Source organism: Phyllobates terribilis, unplaced genomic scaffold (genome assembly GCF_046119375.1).
Source record: "Phyllobates terribilis strain yellow unplaced genomic scaffold, ASM4611937v1 Scaffold_40__1_contigs__length_11209783, whole genome shotgun sequence".
NCBI classification, from domain to species: domain Eukaryota; kingdom Metazoa; phylum Chordata; class Amphibia; order Anura; family Dendrobatidae; genus Phyllobates; species Phyllobates terribilis.
The window spans coordinates 8,886,324-8,906,613 of NW_027362800.1; the positions used below are offsets into that span (position 1 = coordinate 8,886,324).

The 20,290-nt window shown below is 45.3% G+C and overlaps 15 non-coding genes across 15 annotated transcripts; all 15 read right to left on the minus strand.

Moving 5' to 3' along the window:
* Window positions 1–1,032: 1,032 nt before the first annotated feature.
* On the minus strand, window positions 1,033–1,223 carry LOC141189871 (U2 spliceosomal RNA). The gene has a single exon (XR_012263913.1). It is a non-coding gene; the product is annotated as a U2 spliceosomal RNA (small nuclear RNA).
* A 1,120-nt stretch (window positions 1,224–2,343) lies between these two features.
* LOC141189872 (U2 spliceosomal RNA) lies at window positions 2,344–2,534 on the minus strand. The gene has a single exon (XR_012263914.1). It is a non-coding gene; the product is annotated as a U2 spliceosomal RNA (small nuclear RNA).
* A 1,120-nt stretch (window positions 2,535–3,654) lies between these two features.
* On the minus strand, window positions 3,655–3,845 carry LOC141189873 (U2 spliceosomal RNA). Its single transcript, XR_012263915.1, has one exon. It is a non-coding gene; the product is annotated as a U2 spliceosomal RNA (small nuclear RNA).
* Window positions 3,846–4,968: 1,123 nt separating this feature from the next.
* Window positions 4,969–5,159, minus strand: LOC141189875 (U2 spliceosomal RNA). Its single transcript, XR_012263917.1, has one exon. It is a non-coding gene; the product is annotated as a U2 spliceosomal RNA (small nuclear RNA).
* A 1,122-nt stretch (window positions 5,160–6,281) lies between these two features.
* Window positions 6,282–6,472, minus strand: LOC141184739 (U2 spliceosomal RNA). Its single transcript, XR_012259465.1, has one exon. It is a non-coding gene; the product is annotated as a U2 spliceosomal RNA (small nuclear RNA).
* Window positions 6,473–7,593: 1,121 nt separating this feature from the next.
* Window positions 7,594–7,784, minus strand: LOC141184564 (U2 spliceosomal RNA). The gene has a single exon (XR_012259307.1). It is a non-coding gene; the product is annotated as a U2 spliceosomal RNA (small nuclear RNA).
* Window positions 7,785–8,908: 1,124 nt separating this feature from the next.
* Window positions 8,909–9,099, minus strand: LOC141184213 (U2 spliceosomal RNA). Its single transcript, XR_012258990.1, has one exon. It is a non-coding gene; the product is annotated as a U2 spliceosomal RNA (small nuclear RNA).
* A 1,125-nt stretch (window positions 9,100–10,224) lies between these two features.
* Window positions 10,225–10,415, minus strand: LOC141189876 (U2 spliceosomal RNA). The gene has a single exon (XR_012263918.1). It is a non-coding gene; the product is annotated as a U2 spliceosomal RNA (small nuclear RNA).
* A 1,118-nt stretch (window positions 10,416–11,533) lies between these two features.
* LOC141189877 (U2 spliceosomal RNA) lies at window positions 11,534–11,724 on the minus strand. Its single transcript, XR_012263919.1, has one exon. It is a non-coding gene; the product is annotated as a U2 spliceosomal RNA (small nuclear RNA).
* Window positions 11,725–12,847: 1,123 nt separating this feature from the next.
* Window positions 12,848–13,038, minus strand: LOC141189878 (U2 spliceosomal RNA). Its single transcript, XR_012263920.1, has one exon. It is a non-coding gene; the product is annotated as a U2 spliceosomal RNA (small nuclear RNA).
* A 1,123-nt stretch (window positions 13,039–14,161) lies between these two features.
* LOC141189880 (U2 spliceosomal RNA) lies at window positions 14,162–14,352 on the minus strand. The gene has a single exon (XR_012263921.1). It is a non-coding gene; the product is annotated as a U2 spliceosomal RNA (small nuclear RNA).
* Window positions 14,353–15,474: 1,122 nt separating this feature from the next.
* On the minus strand, window positions 15,475–15,665 carry LOC141189882 (U2 spliceosomal RNA). Its single transcript, XR_012263923.1, has one exon. It is a non-coding gene; the product is annotated as a U2 spliceosomal RNA (small nuclear RNA).
* A 1,123-nt stretch (window positions 15,666–16,788) lies between these two features.
* LOC141184214 (U2 spliceosomal RNA) lies at window positions 16,789–16,979 on the minus strand. The gene has a single exon (XR_012258991.1). It is a non-coding gene; the product is annotated as a U2 spliceosomal RNA (small nuclear RNA).
* A 1,120-nt stretch (window positions 16,980–18,099) lies between these two features.
* LOC141189883 (U2 spliceosomal RNA) lies at window positions 18,100–18,290 on the minus strand. Its single transcript, XR_012263924.1, has one exon. It is a non-coding gene; the product is annotated as a U2 spliceosomal RNA (small nuclear RNA).
* A 1,121-nt stretch (window positions 18,291–19,411) lies between these two features.
* LOC141189884 (U2 spliceosomal RNA) lies at window positions 19,412–19,602 on the minus strand. The gene has a single exon (XR_012263925.1). It is a non-coding gene; the product is annotated as a U2 spliceosomal RNA (small nuclear RNA).
* Between the last annotated feature and the right edge of the window lie 688 nt (window positions 19,603–20,290).

The window sequence follows — 20,290 nt, forward strand, 5'->3', positions numbered from 1 at the left end:
ATGCTGTCAACCTCTAGATCCCTCACATGCCTGCACTTTTCGGCTTGCTGCTGCTGCAATCCACGCGTTTTAGATCTGCATAACTCCACCTCTTTTAGCACAGTACCCTCAACCCCCGGCTGTTCCCACCCGCCTCAACACCGTTGGAAGGGAGGAGAACCAATTAAGGCGGGGGGGGGGGGTGGAACGAGCAGCTGTCTACCCTTAGCAGGAGGGTTGCTGATTAATTACCTCTCCTGCTGCTGCTGCTGCTGGCTGTCCAGCAGCAGACCGAAGGTGGCTGCTGCTGTGCGCAGGTATATAAAGGCTCAGAGCCTATTATGACACGCGCAGCCAGCGTTCCATTGCCACATTCCGTCTACTGCAGGCGGGATACCTGGATGGCTGAATGTCACTGAGAAGCTCACAGAGACCGCCATAAGCAACAGTTTAAAAGAATGCCACAGACTAATCAACCAAACTTTTTGGGTTGGTTTCTCTTTTATAGTCTGCAGGCATTAAATGAAAGAAGTCAGTGTTCCAGCAGAGGGAGACAACGTTTCAGAAAAGGCATTGTAGCAAACCAAAAAAGAAATTTTAAGCGCAGCAGAGTAACCAGCTCACATACCTGTTAGCTCAGGTGAGTTTAAAAGGCTGCTGTTGATAACAAGGGCATTTGCTAAATAGATGGTGTGTGTGCAACAATATACTGAAAGGTCAATTATATTGTGCAGCTTATCTCACCACCTGTAGTTATTTAGGTGAAAGCTCCAAAATGCTTGCCTAATATGTCTGTTTATCCAAAAGGAAGTATAGAGGGAGAGCTAGATAGATAGCATTGCATTACATTACATTACATGGCAATGCAATGCACAGTTGCTGAAGTTGAACCAAAATGAGCTTGTCATCTGGCTTCTGCAACTTTTAACATGAAAAATCCAATGAGGAGAAGAAAAGCAAAGCCAAAGAGTCCATCCCAAAATCCTACAAACAAGCAAAATGAACAAAAAGCATTGAATTCAATTCTTTCTGATTTTAGAAACTGCATTAAAGAAGGGGTGCACCGGTCCTGGAGATACTGCAATACCAGGTCAATGCGTGGAGTGGACAGAGCAAGCTCTTTTTCCATCTCCCTGTTCTAAAAATCCATTTAATATATGGTCCCCAGATAGGGGACGTATCAGATATTAAACTGATAAGAACAGATACTACACTTGATCTTAGCCAAAAGGCCGAGAAGCGATAACCAGAATTGGTTTCCGACTACGGTGCCACCCAAGGATTCTGAAAAGTCCATTTGTGGAGATGGCCACCTGGACTCCCGTTAAGAAGACATGCTGTCAACCTCTAGATCCCTCACATGCCTGCACTTTTCGGCTTGCTGCTGCTGCAATCCACGCGTTTTAGATCTGCATAACTCCACCTCTTTTAGCACAGTACCCTCAACCCCCGGCTGTTCCCACCCGCCTCAACACCGTTGGAAGGGAGGAGAACCAATTAAGGCGGGGGGGGGGTGGAACGAGCAGCTGTCTACCCTTAGCAGGAGGGTTGCTGATTAATTACCTCTCCTGCTGCTGCTGCTGCTGGCTGTCCAGCAGCAGACTGAAGGTGGCTGCTGCTGTGCGCAGGTATATAAAGGCTCAGAGCCTATTATGACACGCGCAGCCAGCGTTCCATTGCCACATTCCGTCTACTGCAGGCGGGATACCTGGATGGCTGAATGTCACTGAGAAGCTCACAGAGACCGCCATAAGCAACAGTTTAAAAGAATGCCACAGACTAATCAACCAAACTTTTTGGGTTGGTTTCTCTTTTATAGTCTGCAGGCATTAAATGAAAGAAGTCAGTGTTCCAGCAGAGGGAGACAACGTTTCAGAAAAGGCATTGTAGCAAACCAAAAAAGAAATTTTAAGCGCAGCAGAGTAACCAGCTCACATACCTGTTAGCTCAGGTGAGTTTAAAAGGCTGCTGTTGATAACAAGGGCATTTGCTAAATAGATGGTGTGTGTGCAACAATATACTGAAAGGTCAATTATATTGTGCAGCTTATCTCACCACCTGTAGTTATTTAGGTGAAAGCTCCAAAATGCTTGCCTAATATGTCTGTTTATCCAAAAGGAAGTATAGAGGGAGAACTAGATAGATAGCATTACATTACATTACATTACATGGCAATGCAATGCACAGTTGCTGAAGTTGAACCAAAATGAGCTTGTCATCTGGCTTCTGCAACTTTTAACATGAAAAATCCAATGAGAAGAAGAAAAGCAAAGCCAAAGAGTCCATCCCAAAATCCGACAAACAAGCAAAATGAACAAAAAGCATTGAATTCAATTCTTTCTGATTTTAGAAACTGCATTAAAGAAGGGGTGCACCGGTCCTGGAGATACTGCAATACCAGGTCAATGCGTGGAGTGGACAGAGCAAGCTCTTTTTCCATCTCCCTGTTCTAAAAATCCATTTAATATATGGTCCCCAGATAGGGGACGTATCAGATATTAAACTGATAAGAACAGATACTACACTTGATCTTAGCCAAAAGGCCGAGAAGCGATAACCAGAATTGGTTTCCGACTACGGTGCCACCCAAGGATTCTGAAAAGTCCATTTGTGGAGATGGCCACCTGGACTCCCGTTAAGAAGACATGCTGTCAACCTCTAGATCCCTCACATGCCTGCACTTTTCGGCTTGCTGCTGCTGCAATCCACGCGTTTTAGATCTGCATAACTCCACCTCTTTTAGCACAGTACCCTCAACCCCCGGCTGATCCCACCCGCCTCAACACCGTTGGAAGGGAGGAGAACCAATTAAGGCGGGGGGGGGGTGGAACGAGCAGCTGTCTACCCTTAGCAGGAGGGTTGCTGATTAATTACCTCTCCTGCTGCTGCTGCTGCTGGCTGTCCAGCAGCAGACTGAAGGTGGCTGCTGCTGTGCGCAAGTATATAAAGGCTCAGAGCCTATTATGACACGCGCAGCCAGCGTTCCATTGCCACATTCCGTCTACTGCAGGCGGGATACCTGGATGGCTGAATGTCACTGAGAAGCTCACAGAGACCGCCATAAGCAACAGTTTAAAAGAATGCCACAGACTAATCAACCAAACTTTTTGGGTTGGTTTCTCTTTTATAGTCTGCAGGCATTAAATGAAAGAAGTCAGTGTTCCAGCAGAGGGAGACAACGTTTCAGAAAAGGCATTGTAGCAAACCAAAAAATAAATTTTAAGCGCAGCAGAGTAACCAGCTCACATACCTGTTAGCTCAGGTGAGTTTAAAAGGCTGCTGTTGATAACAAGGGCATTTGCTAAATAGATGGTGTGTGTGCAACAATATACTGAAAGGTCAATTATATTGTGCAGCTTATCTCACCACCTGTAGTTATTTAGGTGAAAGCTCCAAAATGCTTGCCTAATATGTCTGTTTATCCAAAAGGAAGTATAGAGGGAGAGCTAGATAGATAGCATTGCATTACATTACATTACATGGCAATGCAATGCACAGTTGCTGAAGTTGAACCAAAATGAGCTTGTCATCTGGCTTCTGCAACTTTTAACATGAAAAATCCAATGAGGAGAAGAAAAGCAAAGCCAAAGAGTCCATCCCAAAATCCGACAAACAAGCAAAATGAACAAAAAGCATTGAATTCAATTCTTTCTGATTTTAGAAACTGCATTAAAGAAGGGGTGCACCGGTCCTGGAGATACTGCAATACCAGGTCAATGCGTGGAGTGGACAGAGCAAGCTCTTTTTCCATCTCCCTGTTCTAAAAATCCATTTAATATATGGTCCCCAGATAGGGGACGTATCAGATATTAAACTGATAAGAACAGATACTACACTTGATCTTAGCCAAAAGGCCGAGAAGCGATAACCAGAATTGGTTTCCGACTACGGTGCCACCCAAGGATTCTGAAAAGTCCATTTGTGGAGATGGCCACCTGGACTCCCGTTAAGAAGACATGCTGTCAACCTCTAGATCCCTCACATGCCTGCACTTTTCGGCTTGCTGCTGCTGCAATCCACGCGTTTTAGATCTGCATAACTCCACCTCTTTTAGCACAGTACCCTCAACCCCCGGCTGTTCCCACCCGCCTCAACACCGTTGGAAGGGAGGAGAACCAATTAAGGCGGGGGGGGGGGGTGGAACGAGCAGCTGTCTACCCTTAGCAGGAGGGTTGCTGATTAATTACCTCTCCTGCTGCTGCTGCTGCTGGCTGTCCAGCAGCAGACTGAAGGTGGCTGCTGCTGTGCGCAGGTATATAAAGGCTCAGAGCCTATTATGACACGCGCAGCCAGCGTTCCATTGCCACATTCCGTCTACTGCAGGCGGGATACCTGGATGGCTGAATGTCACTGAGAAGCTCACAGAGACCGCCATAAGCAACAGTTTAAAAGAATGCCACAGACTAATCAACCAAACTTTTTGGGGTTGGTTTCTCTTTTATAGTCTGCAGGCATTAAATGAAAGAAGTCAGTGTTCCAGCAGAGGGAGACAACGTTTCAGAAAAGGCATTGTAGCAAACCAAAAAAGAAATTTTAAGCGCAGCAGAGTAACCAGCTCACATACCTGTTAGCTCAGGTGAGTTTAAAAGGCTGCTGTTGATAACAAGGGCATTTGCTAAATAGATGGTGTGTGTGCAACAATATACTGAAAGGTCAATTATATTGTGCAGCTTATCTCACCACCTGTAGTTATTTAGGTGAAAGCTCCAAAATGCTTGCCTAATATGTCTGTTTATCCAAAAGGAAGTATAGAGGGAGAGCTAGATAGATAGCATTGCATTACATTACATTACATGGCAATGCAATGCACAGTTGCTGAAGTTGAACCAAAATGAGCTTGTCATCTGGCTTCTGCAACTTTTAACATGAAAAATCCAATGAGGAGAAGAAAAGCAAAGCCAAAGAGTCCATCACAAAATCCGACAAACAAGCAAAATGAACAAAAAGCATTGAATTCAATTCTTTCTGATTTTAGAAACTGCATTAAAGAAGGGGTGCACCGGTCCTGGAGATACTGCAATACCAGGTCAATGCGTGGAGTGGACAGAGCAAGCTCTTTTTCCATCTCCCTGTTCTAAAAATCCATTTAATATATGGTCCCCAGATAGGGGACGTATCAGATATTAAACTGATAAGAACAGATACTACACTTGATCTTAGCCAAAAGGCCGAGAAGCGATAACCAGAATTGGTTTCCGACTACGGTGCCACCCAAGGATTCTGAAAAGTCCATTTGTGGAGATGGCCACCTGGACTCCCGTTAAGAAGACATGCTGTCAACCTCTAGATCCCTCACATGCCTGCACTTTTCGGCTTGCTGCTGCTGCAATCCACGCGTTTTAGATCTGCATAACTCCACCTCTTTTAGCACAGTACCCTCAACCCCCGGCTGTTCCCACCCGCCTCAACACCGTTGGAAGGGAGGAGAACCAATTAAGGCGGGGGGGGGGGGTGGAACGAGCAGCTGTCTACCCTTAGCAGGAGGGTTGCTGATTAATTACCTCTCCTGCTGCTGCTGCTGCTGGCTGTCCAGCAGCAGACTGAAGGTGGCTGCTGCTGTGCGCAGGTATATAAAGGCTCAGAGCCTATTATGACACGCGCAGCCAGCGTTCCATTGCCACATTCCGTCTACTGCAGGCGGGATACCTGGATGGCTGAATGTCACTGAGAAGCTCACAGAGACCGCCATAAGCAACAGTTTAAAAGAATGCCACAGACTAATCAACCAAACTTTTTGGGTTGGTTTCTCTTTTATAGTCTGCAGGCATTAAATGAAAGAAGTCAGTGTTCCAGCAGAGGGAGACAACGTTTCAGAAAAGGCATTGTAGCAAACCAAAAAAGAAATTTTAAGCGCAGCAGAGTAACCAGCTCACATACCTGTTAGCTCAGGTGAGTTTAAAAGGCTGCTGTTGATAACAAGGGCATTTGCTAAATAGATGGTGTGTGTGCAACAATATACTGAAAGGTCAATTATATTGTGCAGCTTATCTCACCACCTGTAGTTATTTAGGTGAAAGCTCCAAAATGCTTGCCTAATATGTCTGTTTATCCAAAAGGAAGTATAGAGGGAGAGCTAGATAGATAGCATTGCATTACATTACATTACATGGCAATGCAATGCACAGTTGCTGAAGTTGAACCAAAATGAGCTTGTCATCTGGCTTCTGCAACTTTTAACATGAAAAATCCAATGAGGAGAAGAAAAGCAAAGCCAAAGAGTCCATCCCAAAATCCGACAAACAAGCAAAATGAACAAAAAGCATTGAATTCAATTCTTTCTGATTTTAGAAACTGCATTAAAGAAGGGGTGCACCGGTCCTGGAGATACTGCAATACCAGGTCAATGCGTGGAGTGGACAGGGCAAGCTCTTTTTCCATCTCCCTGTTCTAAAAATCCATTTAATATATGGTCCCCAGATAGGGGACGTATCAGATATTAAACTGATAAGAACAGATACTACACTTGATCTTAGCCAAAAGGCCGAGAAGCGATAACCAGAATTGGTTTCCGACTACGGTGCCACCCAAGGATTCTGAAAAGTCCATTTGTGGAGATGGCCACCTGGACTCCCGTTAAGAAGACATGCTGTCAACCTCTAGATCCCTCACATGCCTGCACTTTTCGGCTTGCTGCTGCTGCAATCCACGCGTTTTAGATCTGCATAACTCCACCTCTTTTAGCACAGCACCCTCAACCCCCGGCTGTTCCCACCCGCCTCAACACCGTTGGAAGGGAGGAGAACCAATTAAGGCGGGGGGGGGGGTGGAACGAGCAGCTGTCTACCCTTAGCAGGAGGGTTGCTGATTAATTACCTCTCCTGCTGCTGCTGCTGCTGGCTGTCCAGCAGCAGACTGAAGGTGGCTGCTGCTGTGCGCAGGTATATAAAGGCTCAGAGCCTATTATGACACGCGCAGCCAGCGTTCCATTGCCACATTCCGTCTACTGCAGGCGGGATACCTGGATGGCTGAATGTCACTGGGAAGCTCACAGAGACCGCCATAAGCAACAGTTTAAAAGAATGCCACAGACTAATCAACCAAACTTTTTGGGTTGGTTTCTCTTTTATAGTCTGCAGGCATTAAATGAAAGAAGTCAGTGTTCCAGCAGAGGGAGACAACGTTTCAGAAAAGGCATTGTAGCAAACCAAAAAAGAAATTTTAAGCGCAGCAGAGTAACCAGCTCACATACCTGTTAGCTCAGGTGAGTTTAAAAGGCTGCTGTTGATAACAAGGGCATTTGCTAAATAGATGGTGTGTGTGCAACAATATACTGAAAGGTCAATTATATTGTGCAGCTTATCTCACCACCTGTAGTTATTTAGGTGAAAGCTCCAAAATGCTTGCTAATTATGTCTGTTTATCCAAAAGGAAGTATAGAGGGAGAGCTAGATAGATAGCATTGCATTACATTACATTACATGGCAATGCAATGCACAGTTGCTGAAGTTGAACCAAAATGAGCTTGTCATCTGGCTTCTGCAACTTTTAACATGAAAAATCCAATGAGGAGAAGAAAAGCAAAGCCAAAGAGTCCATCCCAAAATCCGACAAACAAGCAAAATGAACAAAAAGCATTGAATTCAATTCTTTCTGATTTTAGAAACTGCATTAAAGAAGGGGTGCACCGGTCCTGGAGATACTGCAATACCAGGTCAATGCGTGGAGTGGACAGAGCAAGCTCTTTTTCCATCTCCCTGTTCTAAAAATCCATTTAATATATGGTCCCCAGATAGGGGACGTATCAGATATTAAACTGATAAGAACAGTTACTACACTTGATCTTAGCCAAAAGGCCGAGAAGCGATAACCAGAATTGGTTTCCGACTACGGTGCCACCCAAGGATTCTGAAAAGTCCATTTGTGGAGATGGCCACCTGGACTCCCGTTAAGAAGACATGCTGTCAACCTCTAGATCCCTCACATGCCTGCACTTTTCGGCTTGCTGCTGCTGCAATCCACGCGTTTTAGATCTGCATAACTCCACCTCTTTTAGCACAGTACCCTCAATCCCCGGCTGTTCCCACCCGCCTCAACACCGTTGGAAGGGAGGAGAACCAATTAAGGCGGGGGGGGGGGGGGTGGAACGAGCAGCTGTCTACCCTTAGCAGGAGGGTTGCTGATTAATTACCTCTCCTGCTGCTGCTGCTGCTGGCTGTCCAGCAGCAGACTGAAGGTGGCTGCTGCTGTGCGCAGGTATATAAAGGCTCAGAGCCTATTATGACACGCGCAGCCAGCGTTCCATTGCCACATTCCGTCTACTGCAGGCGGGATACCTGGATGGCTGAATGTCACTGAGAAGCTCACAGAGACCGCCATAAGCAACAGTTTAAAAGAATGCCACAGACTAATCAACCAAACTTTTTGGGTTGGTTTCTCTTTTATAGTCTGCAGGCATTAAATGAAAGAAGTCAGTGTTCCAGCAGAGGGAGACAACGTTTCAGAAAAGGCATTGTAGCAAACCAAAAAAGAAATTTTAAGCGCAGCAGAGTAACCAGCTCACATACCTGTTAGCTCAGGTGAGTTTAAAAGGCTGCTGTTGATAACAAGGGCATTTGCTAAATAGATGGTGTGTGTGCAACAATATACTGAAAGGTCAATTATATTGTGCAGCTTATCTCACCACCTGTAGTTATTTAGGTGAAAGCTCCAAAATGCTTGCCTAATATGTCTGTTTATCCAAAAGGAAGTATAGAGGGAGAGCTAGATAGATAGCATTGCATTACATTACATTACATGGCAATGCAATGCACAGTTGCTGAAGTTGAACCAAAATGAGCTTGTCATCTGGCTTCTGCAACTTTTAACATGAAAAATCCAATGAGGAGAAGAAAAGCAAAGCCAAAGAGTCCATCCCAAAATCCGACAAACAAGCAAAATGAACAAAAAGCATTGAATTCAATTCTTTCTGATTTTAGAAACTGCATTAAAGAAGGGCTGCACCGGTCCTGGAGATACTGCAATACCAGGTCAATGCGTGGAGTGGACAGAGCAAGCTCTTTTTCCATCTCCCTGTTCTAAAAATCCATTTAATATATGGTCCCCAGATAGGGGACGTATCAGATATTAAACTGATAAGAACAGATACTACACTTGATCTTAGCCAAAAGGCCGAGAAGCGATAACCAGAATTGGTTTCCGACTACGGTGCCACCCAAGGATTCTGAAAAGTCCATTTGTGGAGATGGCCACCTGGACTCCCGTTAAGAAGACATGCTGTCAACCTCTAGATCCCTCACATGCCTGCACTTTTCGGCTTGCTGCTGCTGCAATCCACGCGTTTTAGATCTGCATAACTCCACCTCTTTTAGCACAGTACCCTCAACCCCCGGCTGTTCCCACCCGCCTCAACACCGTTGGAAGGGAGGAGAACCAATTAAGGCGGGGGGGGGGGGTGGAACGAGCAGCTGTCTACCCTTAGCAGGAGGGTTGCTGATTAATTACCTCTCCTGCTGCTGCTGCTGCTGCTGGCTGTCCAGCAGCAGACTGAAGGTGGCTGCTGCTGTGCGCAGGTATATAAAGGCTCAGAGCCTATTATGACACGCGCAGCCAGCGTTCCATTGCCACATTCCGTCTACTGCAGGCGGGATACCTGGATGGCTGAATGTCACTGAGAAGCTCACAGAGACCGCCATAAGCAACAGTTTAAAAGAATGCCACAGACTAATCAACCAAACTTTTTGGGTTGGTTTCTCTTTTATAGTCTGCAGGCATTAAATGAAAGAAGTCAGTGTTCCAGCAGAGGGAGACAACGTTTCAGAAAAGGCATTGTAGCAAACCAAAAAAGAAATTTTAAGCGCAGCAGAGTAACCAGCTCACATACCTGTTAGCTCAGGTGAGTTTAAAAGGCTGCTGTTGATAACAAGGGCATTTGCTAAATAGATGGTGTGTGTGCAACAATATACTGAAAGGTCAATTATATTGTGCAGCTTATCTCACCACCTGTAGTTATTTAGGTGAAAGCTCCAAAATGCTTGCCTAATATGTCTGTTTATCCAAAAGGAAGTATAGAGGGAGAGCTAGATAGATAGCATTGCATTACATTACATTACATGGCAATGCAGTGCACAGTTGCTGAAGTTGAACCAAAATGAGCTTGTCATCTGGCTTCTGCAACTTTTAACATGAAATATCCAATGAGGAGAAGAAAAGCAAAGCCAAAGAGTCCATCCCAAAATCCGACAAACAAGCAAAATGAACAAAAAGCATTGAATTCAATTCTTTCTGATTTTAGAAACTGCATTAAAGAAGGGGTGCACCGGTCCTGGAGATACTGCAATACCAGGTCAATGCGTGGAGTGGACAGAGCAAGCTCTTTTTCCATCTCCCTGTTCTAAAAATCCATTTAATATATGGTCCCCAGATAGGGGACGTATCAGATATTAAACTGATAAGAACAGATACTACACTTGATCTTAGCCAAAAGGCCGAGAAGCGATAACCAGAATTGGTTTCCGACTACGGTGCCACCCAAGGATTCTGAAAAGTCCATTTGTGGAGATGGCCACCTGGACTCCCGTTAAGAAGACATGCTGTCAACCTCTAGATCCCTCACATGCCTGCACTTTTCGGCTTGCTGCTGCTGCAATCCACGCGTTTTAGATCTGCATAACTCCACCTCTTTTAGCACAGTACCCTCAACCCCCGGCTGTTCCCACCCGCCTCAACAACGTTGGAAGGGAGGAGAACCAATTAAGGCGGGGGGGGGGGTGGAACGAGCAGCTGTCTACCCTTAGCAGGAGGGTTGCTGATTAATTACCTCTCCTGCTGCTGCTGCTGGCTGTCCAGCAGCAGACTGAAGGTGGCTGCTGCTGTGCGCAGGTATATAAAGGCTCAGAGCCTATTATGACACGCGCAGCCAGCGTTCCATTGCCACATTCCGTCTACTGCAGGCGGGATACCTGGATGGCTGAATGTCACTGAGAAGCTCACAGAGACCGCCATAAGCAACAGTTTAAAAGAATGCCACAGACTAATCAACCAAACTTTTTGGGTTGGTTTCTCTTTTATAGTCTGCAGGCATTAAATGAAAGAAGTCAGTGTTCCAGCAGAGGGAGACAACGTTTCAGAAAAGGCATTGTAGCAAACCAAAAAAGAAATTTTAAGCGCAGCAGAGTAACCAGCTCACATACCTGTTAGCTCAGGTGAGTTTAAAAGGCTGCTGTTGATAACAAGGGCATTTGCTAAATAGATGGTGTGTGTGCAACAATATACTGAAAGGTCAATTATATTGTGCAGCTTATCTCACCACCTGTAGTTATTTAGGTGAAAGCTCCAAAATGCTTGCCTAATATGTCTGTTTATCCAAAAGGAAGTATAGAGGGAGAGCTAGATAGATAGCATTGCATTACATTACATTACATGGCAATGCAATGCACAGTTGCTGAAGTTGAACCAAAATGAGCTTGTCATCTGGCTTCTGCAACTTTTAACATGAAAAATCCAATGAGGAGAAGAAAAGCAAAGCCAAAGAGTCCATCCCAAAATCCGACAAACAAGCAAAATGAACAAAAAGCATTGAATTCAATTCTTTCTGATTTTAGAAACTGCATTAAAGAAGGGGTGCACCGGTCCTGGAGATACTGCAATACCAGGTCAATGCGTGGAGTGGACAGAGCAAGCTCTTTTTCCATCTCCCTGTTCTAAAAATCCATTTAATATATGGTCCCCAGATAGGGGACGTATCAGATATTAAACTGATAAGAACAGATACTACACTTGATCTTAGCCAAAAGGCCGAGAAGCGATAACCAGAATTGGTTTCCGACTACGGTGCCACCCAAGGATTCTGAAAAGTCCATTTGTGGAGATGGCCACCTGGACTCCCGTTAAGAAGACATGCTGTCAACCTCTAGATCCCTCACATGCCTGCACTTTTCGGCTTGCTGCTGCTGCAATCCACGCGTTTTAGATCTGCATAACTCCACCTCTTTTAGCACAGTACCCTCAACCCCCGGCTGTTCCCACCCGCCTCAACACCGTTGGAAGGGAGGAGAACCAATTAAGGCGGGGGGGGGGTGGAACGAGCAGCTGTCTACCCTTAGCAGGAGGGTTGCTGATTAATTACCTCTCCTGCTGCTGCTGCTGCTGCTGGCTGTCCAGCAGCAGACTGAAGGTGGCTGCTGCTGTGCGCAGGTATATAAAGGCTCAGAGCCTATTATGACACGCGCAGCCAGCGTTCCATTGCCACATTCCGTCTACTGCAGGCGGGATACCTGGATGGCTGAATGTCACTGAGAAGCTCACAGAGACCGCCATAAGCAACAGTTTAAAAGATTGCCACAGACTAATCAACCAAACTTTTTGGGTTGGTTTCTCTTTTATAGTCTGCAGGCATTAAATGAAAGAAGTCAGTGTTCCAGCAGAGGGAGACAACGTTTCAGAAAAGGCATTGTAGCAAACCAAAAAAGAAATTTTAAGCGCAGCAGAGTAACCAGCTCACATACCTGTTAGCTCAGGTGAGTTTAAAAGGCTGCTGTTGATAACAAGGGCATTTGCTAAATAGATGGTGTGTGTGCAACAATATACTGAAAGGTCAATTATATTGTGCAGCTTATCTCACCACCTGTAGTTATTTAGGTGAAAGCTCCAAAATGCTTGCCTAATATGTCTGTTTATCCAAAAGGAAGTATAGAGGGAGAGCTAGATAGATAGCATTGCATTACATTACATTACATGGCAATGCAATGCACAGTTGCTGAAGTTGAACCAAAATGAGCTTGTCATCTGGCTTCTGCAACTTTTAACATGAAAAATCCAATGAGGAGAAGAAAAGCAAAGCCAAATAGTCCATCCCAAAATCCGACAAACAAGCAAAATGAACAAAAAGCATTGAATTCAATTCTTTCTGATTTTAGAAACTGCATTAAAGAAGGGGTGCACCGGTCCTGGAGATACTGCAATACCAGGTCAATGCGTGGAGTGGACAGAGCAAGCTCTTTTTCCATCTCCCTGTTCTAAAAATCCATTTAATATATGGTCCCCAGATAGGGGACGTATCAGATATTAAACTGATAAGAACAGATACTACACTTGATCTTAGCCAAAAGGCCGAGAAGCGATAACCAGAATTGGTTTCCGATTACGGTGCCACCCAAGGATTCTGAAAAGTCCATTTGTGGAGATGGCCACCTGGACTCCCGTTAAGAAGACATGCTGTCAACCTCTAGATCCCTCACATGCCTGCACTTTTCGGCTTGCTGCTGCTGCAATCCACGCGTTTTAGATCTGCATAACTCCACCTCTTTTAGCACAGTACCCTCAACCCCCGGCTGTTCCCACCCGCCTCAACACCGTTGGAAGGGAGGAGAACCAATTAAGGTGGGGGGGGGGTGGAACGAGCAGCTGTCTACCCTTAGCAGGAGGGTTGCTGATTAATTACCTCTCCTGCTGCTGCTGCTGCTGCTGGCTGTCCAGCAGCAGACTGAAGGTGGCTGCTGCTGTGCGCAGGTATATAAAGGCTCAGAGCCTATTATGACACGCGCAGCCAGCGTTCCATTGCCACATTCCGTCTACTGCAGGCGGGATACCTGGATGGCTGAATATCACTGAGAAGCTCACAGAGACCGCCATAAGCAACAGTTTAAAAGAATGCCACAGACTAATCAACCAAACTTTTTGGGTTGGTTTCTCTTTTATAGTCTGCAGGCATTAAATGAAAGAAGTCAGTGTTCCAGCAGAGGGAGACAACGTTTCAGAAAAGGCATTGTAGCAAACCAAAAAAGAAATTTTAAGCGCAGCAGAGTAACCAGCTCACATACCTGTTAGCTCAGGTGAGTTTAAAAGGCTGCTGTTGATAACAAGGGCATTTGCTAAATAGATGGTGTGTGTGCAACAATATACTGAAAGGTCAATTATATTGTGCAGCTTATCTCACCACCTGTAGTTATTTAGGTGAAAGCTCCAAAATGCTTGCCTAATATGTCTGTTTATCCAAAAGGAAGTATAGAGGGAGAGCTAGATAGATAGCATTGCATTACATTACATTACATGGCAATGCAATGCACAGTTGCTGAAGTTGAACCAAAATGAGCTTGTCATCTGGCTTCTGCAACTTTTAACATGAAAAATCCAATGAGGAGAAGAAAAGCAAAGCCAAAGAGTCCATCCCAAAATCCGACAAACAAGCAAAATGAACAAAAAGCATTGAATTCAATTCTTTCTGATTTTAGAAACTGCATTAAAGAAGGGGTGCACCGGTCCTGGAGATACTGCAATACCAGGTCAATGCGTGGAGTGGACAGAGCAAGCTCTTTTTCCATCTCCCTGTTCTAAAAATCCATTTAATATATGGTCCCCAGATAGGGGACGTATCAGATATTAAACTGATAAGAACAGATACTACACTTGATCTTAGCCAAAAGGCCGAGAAGCGATAACCAGAATTGGTTTCCGATTACGGTGCCACCCAAGGATTCTGAAAAGTCCATTTGTGGAGATGGCCACCTGGACTCCCGTTAAGAAGACATGCTGTCAACCTCTAGATCCCTCACATGCCTGCACTTTTCGGCTTGCTGCTGCTGCAATCCACGCGTTTTAGATCTGCATAACTCCACCTCTTTTAGCACAGTACCCTCAACCCCCGGCTGTTCCCACCCGCCTCAACACCGTTGGAAGGGAGGAGAACCAATTAAGGTGGGGGGGGGGTGGAACGAGCAGCTGTCTACCCTTAGCAGGAGGGTTGCTGATTAATTACCTCTCCTGCTGCTGCTGCTGCTGCTGGCTGTCCAGCAGCAGACTGAAGGTGGCTGCTGCTGTGCGCAGGTATATAAAGCTCAGAGCCTATTATGACACGCGCAGCCAGCGTTCCATTGCCACATTCCGTCTACTGCAGGCGGGATACCTGGATGGCTGAATGTCACTGAGAAGCTCACAGAGACCGCCATAAGCAACAGTTTAAAAGAATGCCACAGACTAATCAACCAAACTTTTTGGGTTGTTTTCTCTTTTATAGTCTGCAGGCATTAAATGAAAGAAGTCAGTGTTCCAGCAGAGGGAGACAACGTTTCAGAAAAGGCATTGTAGCAAACCAAAAAAGAAATTTTAAGCGCAGCAGAGTAACCAGCTCACATACCTGTTAGCTCAGGTGAGTTTAAAAGGCTGCTGTTGATAACAAGGGCATTTGCTAAATAGATGGTGTGTGTGCAACAATATACTGAAAGGTCAATTATATTGTGCAGCTTATCTCACCACCTGTAGTTATTTAGGTGAAAGCTCCAAAATGCTTGCCTAATATGTCTGTTTATCCAAAAGGAAGTATAGAGGGAGAGCTAGATAGATAGCATTGCATTACATTACATTACATGGCAATGCAATGCACAGTTGCTGAAGTTGAACCAAAATGAGCTTGTCATCTGGCTTCTGCAACTTTTAACATGAAAAATCCAATGAGGAGAAGAAAAGCAAAGCCAAAGAGTCCATCCCAAAATCCGACAAACAAGCAAAATGAACAAAAAGCATTGAATTCAATTCTTTCTGATTTTAGAAACTGCATTAAAGAAGGGGTGCACCGGTCCTGGAGATACTGCAATACCAGGTCAATGCGTGGAGTGGACAGAGCAAGCTCTTTTTCCATCTCCCTGTTCTAAAAATCCATTTAATATATGGTCCCCAGATAGGGGACGTATCAGATATTAAACTGATAAGAACAGATACTACACTTGATCTTAGCCAAAAGGCCGAGAAGCGATAACCAGAATTGGTTTCCGACTACGGTGCCACCCAACGATTCTGAAAAGTCCATTTGTGGAGATGGCCACCTGGACTCCCGTTAAGAAGACATGCTGTCAACCTCTAGATCCCTCACATGCCTGCACTTTTCGGCTTGCTGCTGCTGCAATCCACGTGTTTTAGATCTGCATAACTCCACCTCTTTTAGCACAGTACCCTCAACCCCCGGCTGTTCCCACCCGCCTCAACACCGTTGGAAGGGAGGAGAACCAATTAAGGTGGGGGGGGGGTGGAACGAGCAGCTGTCTACCCTTAGCAGGAGGGTTGCTGATTAATTACCTCTCCTGCTGCTGCTGCTGCTGCTGGCTGTCCAGCAGCAGACTGAAGGTGGCTGCTGCTGTGCGCAGGTATATAAAGGCTCAGAGCCTATTATGACACGCGCAGCCAGCGTTCCATTGCCACATTCCGTCTACTGCAGGCGGGATACCTGGATGGCTGAATGTCACTGAGAAGCTCACAGAGACCGCCATAAGCAACAGTTTAAAAGAATGCCACAGACTAATCAACCAAACTTTTTGGGTTGTTTTCTCTTTTATAGTCTGCAGGCATTAAATGAAAGAAGTCAGTGTTCCAGCAGAGGGAGACAACGTTTCAGAAAAGGCATTGTAGCAAACCAAAAAAGAAATTTTAAGCGCAGCAGAGTAACCAGCTCACATACCTGTTAGCTCAGGTGAGTTTAAAAGGCTGCTGTTGATAACAAGGGCATTTGCTAAATAGATGGTGTGTGTGCAACAATATACTGAAAGGTCAATTATATTGTGCAGCTTATCTCACCACCTGTAGTTATTTAGGTGAAAGCTCCAAAATGCTTGCCTAATATGTCTGTTTATCCAAAAGGAAGTATAGAGGGAGAGCTAGATAGATAGCATTGCATTACATTACATTACATGGCAATGCAATGCACAGTTGCTGAAGTTGAACCAAAATGAGCTTGTCATCTGGCTTCTGCAACTTTTAACATGAAAAATCCAATGAGGAGAAGAAAAGCAAAGCCAAAGAGTCCATCCCAAAATCCGACAAACAAGCAAAATGAACAAAAAGCATTGAATTCAATTCTTTCTGATTTTAGAAACTGCATTAAAGAAGGGCTGCACCGGTCCTGGAGATACTGCAATACCAGGTCAATGCGTGGAGTGGACAGAGCAAGCTCTTTTTCCATCTCCCTGTTCTAAAAATCCATTTAATATATGGTCCCCAGATAGGGGACGTATCAGATATTAAACTGATAAGAACAGATACTACACTTGATCTTAGCCAAAAGGCCGAGAAGCGATAACCAGAATTGGTTTCCGACTACGGTGCCACCCAAGGATTCTGAAAAGTCCATTTGTGGAGATGGCCACCTGGACTCCTGTTAAGAAGACATGCTGTCAACCTCTAGATCCCTCACATGCCTGCACTTTTCGGCTTGCTGCTGCTGCAATCCACGCGTTTTAGATCTGCATAACTCCACCTCTTTTAGCACAGTACCCTCAACCCCCGGCTGTTCCCACCCGCCTCAACACCGTTGGAAGGGAGGAGAACCAATTAAGGCGGGGGGGGGGTGGAACGAGCAGCTGTCTACCCTTAGCAGGAGGGTTGCTGATTAATTACCTCTCCTGCTGCTGCTGCTGCTGGCTGTCCAGCAGCAGACTGAAGGTGGCTGCTGCTGTGCGCAGGTATATAAAGGCTCAGAGCCTATTATGACACGCGCAGCCAGCGTTCCATTGCCACATTCCGTCTACTGCAGGCGGGATACCTGGATGGCTGAATGTCACTGAGAAGCTCACAGAGACCGCCATAAGCAACAGTTTAAAAGAATGCCACAGACTAATCAACCAAACTTTTTGGGTTGGTTTCTCTTTTATAGTCTGCAGGCATTAAATGAAAGAAGTCAGTGTTCCAGCAGAGGGAGACAACGTTTCAGAAAAGGCATTGTAGCAAACCAAAAAAGAAATTTTAAGCGCAGCAGAGTAACCAGCTCACATACCTGTTAGCTCAGGTGAGTTTAAAAGGCTGCTGTTGATAACAAGGGCATTTGCTAAATAGATGGTGTGTGTGCAACAATATACTGAAAGGTCAATTATATTGTGCAGCTTATCTCACCACCTGTAGTTATTTAGGTGAAAGCTCCAAAATGCTTGCCTAATATGTCTGTTTATCCAAAAGGAAGTATAGAGGGAGAGCTAGATAGATTGCATTGCATTACATTACATTACATGGCAATGCAATGCACAGTTGCTGAAGTTGAACCAAAATGAGCTTGTCATCTGGCTTCTGCAACTTTTAACATGAAAAATCCAATGAGGAGAAGAAAAGCAAAGCCAAAGAGTCCATCCCAAAATCCGACAAACAAGCAAAATGAACAAAAAGCATTGAATTCAATTCTTTCTGATTTTAGAAACTGCATTAAAGAAGGGGTGCACCGGTCCTGGAGATACTGCAATACCAGGTCAATGCGTGGAGTGGACAGAGCAAGCTCTTTTTCCATCTCCCTGTTCTAAAAATCCATTTAATATATGGTCCCCAGATAGGGGACGTATCAGATATTAAACTGATAAGAACAGATACTACACTTGATCTTAGCCAAAAGGCCGAGAAGCGATAACCAGAATTGGTTTCCGACTACGGTGCCACCCAAGGATTCTGAAAAGTCCATTTGTGGAGATGGCCACCTGGACTCCCGTTAAGAAGACATGCTGTCAACCTCTAGATCCCTCACATGCCTGCACTTTTCGGCTTGCTGCTGCTGCAATCCACGCGTTTTAGATCTGCATAACTCCACCTCTTTTAGCACAGTACCCTCAACCCCCGGCTGTTCCCACCCGCCTCAACACCGTTGGAAGGGAGGAGAACCAATTAAGGCGGGGGGGGCGGTGGAACGAGCAGCTGTCTACCCTTAGCAGGAGGGTTGCTGATTAATTACCTCTCCTGCTGCTGCTGCTGCTGGCTGTCCAGCAGCAGACTGAAGGTGGCTGCTGCTGTGCGCAGGTATATAAAGGCTCAGAGCCTATTATGACACGCGCAGCCAGCGTTCCATTGCCACATTCCGTCTACTGCAGGCGGGATACCTGGATGGCTGAATGTCACTGAGAAGCTCACAGAGACCGCCATAAGCAACAGTTTAAAAGAATGCCACAGACTAATCAAGCAAACTTTTTGGGTTGGTTTCTCTTTTATAGTCTGCAGGCATTAAATGAAAGAAGTCAGTGTTCCAGCAGAGGGAGACAACGTTTCAGAAAAGGCATTGTAGCAAACCAAAAAAGAAATTTTAAGCGCAGCAGAGTAACCAGCTCACATACCTGTTAGCTCAGGTGAGTTTAAAAGGCTGCTGTTGATAACAAGGGCATTTGCTAAATAGATGGTGTGTGTGCAACAATATACTGAAAGGTCAATTATATTGTGCAGCTTATCTCACCACCTGTAGTTATTTAGGTGAAAGCTCCAAAATGCTTGCCTAATATGTCTGTTTATCCAAAAGGAAGTATAGAGGGAGAGCTAGATAGATAGCATTGCATTACATTACATTACATGGCAATGCAATGCACAGTTGCTGAAGTTGAACCAAAATGAGCTTGTCATCTGGCTTCTGCAACTTTTAACATGAAAAATCCAATGAGGAGAAGAAAAGCAAAGCCAAAGAGTCCATCCCAAAATCCGACAAACAAGCAAAATGAACAAAAAGCATTGAATTCAATTCTTTCTGATTTTAGAAACTGCATTAAAGAAGGGGTGCACCGGTCCTGGAGATACTGCAATACCAGGTCAATGCGTGGAGTGGACAGAGCAAGCTCTTTTTCCATCTCCCTGTTCTAAAAATCCATTTAATATATGGTCCCCAGATAGGGGACGTATCAGATATTAAACTGATAAGAACAGATACTACACTTGATCTTAGCCAAAAGGCCGAGAAGCGATAACCAGAATTGGTTTCCGACTACGGTGCCACCCAAGGATTCTGAAAAGTCCATTTGTGGAGATGGCCACCTGGACTCCCGTTAAGAAGACATGCTGTCAACCTCTAGATCCCTCACATGCCTGCACTTTTCGGCTTGCTGCTGCTGCAATCCACGCGTTTTAGATCTGCATAACTCCACCTCTTTTAGCACAGTACCCTCAACCCCCGGCTGTTCCCACCCGCCTCAACACCGTTGGAAGGGAGGAGAACCAATTAAGGCGGGGGGGGGCGGTGGAACGAGCAGCTGTCTACCCTTAGCAGGAGGGTTGCTGATTAATTACCTCTCCTGCTGCTGCTGCTGCTGGCTGTCCAGCAGCAGACTGAAGGTGGCTGCTGCTGTGCGCAGGTATATAAAGGCTCAGAGCCTATTATGACACGCGCAGCCAGCGTTCCATTGCCACATTCCGTCTACTGCAGGCGGGATACCTGGATGGCTGAATGTCACTGAGAAGCTCACAGAGACCGCCATAAGCAACAGTTTAAAAGAATGCCACAGACTAATCAAGCAAACTTTTTGGGTTGGTTTCTCTTTTATAGTCTGCAGGCATTAAATGAAAGAAGTCAGTGTTCCAGCAGAGGGAGACAACGTTTCAGAAAAGGCATTGTAGCAAACCAAAAAAGAAATTTTAAGCGCAGCAGAGTAACCAG